Raw genomic sequence first — 4,742 nt, 5'->3', positions numbered from 1 at the left:
CCTTCCCCTTCCCCTTCCCCTTCCCCTTCCCCTTCCCCTTTCCCTAAGGCCCTGGGCTTCAGGGGACCCATGGAACAGGGACATTTCAAAGGGACAACAAATAACAAAATCAGAAAGTGGGAGAGCATGGTCATAGATTTAAAAAATATGGGAAAACTATTATGTCTGGCAGAAACTACCTTGCTTTTCACCTTGGCACTGCTGTTGTGATAAGCACAAACCTGCAGTAGCCTCCATCATTTTGATCCTTTCTCATCTGTTGCAAGAGCCGGGACTGTGGTGGCCTTTGCTGGTGGCTTCCAGCCTTGTGGCTCTTGGGGGCTGCTTGAGCTAAGCTTGGATTCATCCCTGCCAACACAGGGCTCCGTGTGGCCGCACCGTTCCCGAATGCAGGAATGCAGGAAGCTCCTGGGCTCACCTGTGCGGATGCTGAAGAAATGCTGGAAGGCAAAACCGATTCTAAGTGGATTAACTCTTATGAGTTCAACTTGGTTTTCTTGAGTATATATCACAGAGTGACTTAAATAGATTAAGAAAGTATTTGTTTGCAGTGAAACAGGAAGCAGAAATTTACTGTCATCTGAAAGGGAATGGCATCCGCAACTGAGCTCCAAAAATTACTGAGTGCTTATTTTAGTCAACCAATTTCTCCTTAGGGAATCATGAAGGGAAAATATCTTGGGACAAGGACGACATTATCTCAGTAGCCTGAAAAGACAAGCTGCAATCTTAGAAATCACAGAGGATATTTAAAAAGACCGTAAAAGGAGCTGTCAAGTGGTCACAAGTTGCTGGATTTTAATGGATTTCAATTTTCCCTTGGATCTTTTTGGACCCTCCCTGCAGTGAGCAGCTTCACAGCGACCTGGAGGCTCGGAAACCTGTTATGCAGCACGGTTGCTTATGGTTTAAATGTATTTTCTTATCTAGACATGAATTGAAGTCTTTGTGGAGTGAGCAGGTTGATGAAACGCACATGCCCATGAAGAGGAAGAAGAGGATGGCTGCAATGGCCTGTCCTGGGTCCTCTGAATTAAGTTTAAATAAACTGAATTAAAGAGCATCTTTCTGAGTCCTTGCAGAGAGACAATCCATCAGGGAAAACGGAAGCTGGAGGGAATGTTAGTTAGTGCTTTGGAGCAGCCTGGCCCTGAGGGCTGTGCCTTCATCCTGATTTTACACTCCTGGTTTTGTACCTTTCCTTGTATCCCAAGCAGAGATACTGCAAGATGTAGGTAGCTGAGAACAGAGCAATAGCTTTGTCTCGTCTAAAGCAGAGGCAATAGCTACAGAGCATTAAGCAAGCAAAAATATTCCTTGAAATAATAAGCAAATCTGATGAGATGCATTCGCATCTGCAAATACAATTATATTTTGTGAGCACACACACTCATCCAAATGTATCTTTCTCTCAGAATGGAAAGGGATAATTCCCAGCTTTCCACCAGATCTGCCTCCCTCTAGACTGCTTCGGCCCTGCTGCTGTGGACACCTTTCCCCATCTCTTGTCCCATGCTTATTATTTCATTAAAAAAAAAATGCAAGGAATAATTTTTAAGGGTCCTTTGCAGGTCAGAGCTGCTACAGAGATAACAGGAGCAATTAAGCAGCAGAGCAGATAATGAAGCCTCAGGAGAAATCACCTCTGCTTGTTTTTTCCAGACTCAAATCTCCTTTAGGAGGAGCTTATGGTTAAAGGAGGTCTCTGCAGCCCTGGGCATCATCTCTGCACGTGTATTGCTGTCTCCTCTTTCTGCATGCTCCAATCCTTGTTCATGTGCAGAGCCAGCTGGCCATCTATTTCTCCCAAATATTATTATTTTTCCTTTTATAAGAAGAATCAAACACCTCTGTTGTTTCTTGTTCCCTTGCTCTGCCCATTTTCTCCTCTCATGCACTGGAGAAATCTATCCTGGCAGCAGGATAGAGTCCTTTTTAAAATCAGAAGATCGAGACTGCTCTCAGTAACCCAGGAGAGGTCAGAGCCCTAGGGTTATCTTCTTCTTTGGTTTCCTGGGCCTTGCCATGCTTTCTATTAAATTCTAGCTTCCCTTGGGAATCCATGCGGGCTCTGCAATGGCTGGGCTCTGCAAGAGGCTGTCGGGTCTATAAGTAAAAAAATGCAACAATCAGGTTGAACAATCCAAATTTTGTAACTATCTCTCTAAATTTATTAAAATAAGGAAAAATTGTAACCTAATTTAGGAGGCAATAAACTGACCACATATTTATGTGTCTGCTAAAATGCAAAGAGAGAGAGCATCCCATTTGGTACAGATGCAATCAGTTATTTCAGAGGGGTGATGGTGCACATGGTGTACAGGGAAACCAAAGCTGCATTTTAATGCTTTTCCACTTAGCTGCAGGCTACAATTCAATTAAAATTCATATGCACCATAGAGCATTCAAGAGCAATCCCTCCCCATCCCTGGGGAGCTGCGCAATAGGAAGCAAGTGGCAGCCCAGCCACCTGCCCACAACACAGAGCATCAGCAGCACTGCGGGCAGGAGAAGAAACCACTGGGAATGGCCCCACGTCACTCCTTCTCCTGCCAGGGCCATGGATTCACGGCAGAGAGATGGATTTGGCTCTGGAGTGACACGTACCAACTCCTTGTGCAAGGAGATGGCGCGGGAAGTTAAACTGCAATGGCTCGAGACAGTGCAGCAGGAAGGATGGAAGTGATAATTCCCATTAAATGAAGTTTCTCATTGGATTTCTGAATAAATGGATTCTTTGGGGAGTCATTTCGCTGGATCGGGATGCGCAGGCCAGCTAGGAAGCAGCAAAATAAAAAGAAAATTTAAAAAAAGGATGATGCAAATCCCTCCTTTTCTTTTTTTATGTACTAAGAAAAGGTTAAAACCCTGAGTATTTAGTAATTGGAATCCCATTCCGATTTATTTTGCATTTACCTTAAGTGTCATAACTAAAGTGTCTTTTTTGACTCCGAGGGGTGTTGTTTTGACTCAGAGTGGTTGCAGAGCAATCGGAAATGGTGGAAGGAGGAACTTCAGCTACCAGCCCCAGGCAGCGCTCGCCTGGACAAGACTTCCAGATTTTGCTTGGAAGAATTTCCTCCTCTCATCTGTGCAAAGACTGTGCACACCATAATAAAAAATATATAAACACATAGAAATATATTTTATATCTCTCTGTATATAGATCATTTTATCTCTCTATATTTTATCTCTCTATAGAAACAAAACCTACTATTTTTGTAATGATATCTTTATATAACAATATATTGAAAAAGTAAATGAACCCTGAGCATTTATGTCATTCAGAAGTGAAAAAGACAGACTCCCTTTCTCCTTTTTGTTTGCCCTCCTAAGAAAATATTCCTTTGCTGGGCATAAAGGCAAGGGCATGCACTTTTAGTGCATTTTTAGTGCAGCTGCATCTCGTAATTGGGGATTTATATCTGCCCAGCTTCTGCAGTAAAATACCCTGTTAGGAGATAGGCCGTTTTCATTAGATTGCACCAATATCATGTGCACACTGCAGCACGTCGGTGGTGTAAGCCCGTTTTACGACCATTTCTTTATCTCTGAAGAAATAATGGAGCAAATAAACAGTTGGTTGTTGCTCCTGCAGTCTAGTTCAGCCCTCCTGGATGTGCCTAAATCAGGGATTTTGTTCTGCCTCTAAGAAGGAGAGCAAGGGAATTAAATATGTGCTCTGTTGCTTTTGGGAAGATCAATGAGGGGCTGCATTGCATCCTGTGGCAACTTCGAATGTTTTTTTGATATATGAATCCTGGAAATAAGAAGTGGATAGTTCTGTATGGGTCCCAGGACTAGGTTTTAGAAGCACAGGATGTACCAAGCTTTACCATGAGATCAGCTCGGCTGATTCATGGAAGACTTTCAAATCCCCGGCAGTTACTAAATTTGCTCCACTTGGAGCCATTGAGCTGTTCTTGCTGGGGGATAAATTTGGTAATGTGTTTCCTGGTAAAAATCAGTAATTTATCTTATATTCTTTGCAGTCTTTAACTGGAAGTGAACCTAGAGCCGGATTGCTTGGCAAAATCTGCTTCTTCTCAGTTGTATTATTAAAATCACATATGACAGAGGTCTCTATCTTGGTTTGATATTGTAGTGATTTCGGGTAATCTGATAAATGATCATTTCAAGGTCTTTTGCTGGTGCATATTCCTCATCCACCCCGGGTGTGGGAGCAGGATGGTCGATAACCACGGGCTGCTTTCCCAGCCTCATTCCCAGCAAGAGAAGGGAGGCCAAATTCAGCGTTCCCTCTTTAGGATCCCTCTGCCAACAGTTTTATGGCTCAAAAGCAAGATGATTTTGCAGAAGTTTGAGGAAAAAAAAGTTTTTTTTTTTTAAATTCCTCTCATGTTATCAAAGCTGACCTGCAGTCCTACTTGAGGAATTAATACCTGTTGCCAGAGGAGAACTAAAGCAGATAAGCATGCAACGATACAGTCTAGCCTGGAGAATATGCAATCTGAAAATATGCAAGAGAAAATACTGCAGAATATGCAAGATGAAAATATTTCTATGCAGTGACTAGAAATTTTTCTGCAAAAAAAAAAGTAGTTGCTGCTCAAACATGAAGAATAATGAGGTTCTTGCAGAAGACATTGATTAGCCTTGCGGTTTTGTTGACTGTTTGAACTTGCATATGGTAAATGAGAATGCAATTATTTAATGAATCATAAAGCAACCCCATGCTGGCACATCAAAGCTCAATGCCTTGGAAGTTTTGCTGTATAGTC

This window comes from Nothoprocta perdicaria, unplaced genomic scaffold (genome assembly GCF_003342845.1).
Source record: "Nothoprocta perdicaria isolate Ctin4 unplaced genomic scaffold, notPer1 scaffold_22, whole genome shotgun sequence".
Classification (NCBI taxonomy): domain Eukaryota; kingdom Metazoa; phylum Chordata; class Aves; order Tinamiformes; family Tinamidae; genus Nothoprocta; species Nothoprocta perdicaria.
The sequence above is the reverse complement of the archived record's forward strand: the minus strand, read 5'-3'. Positions refer to the sequence as shown.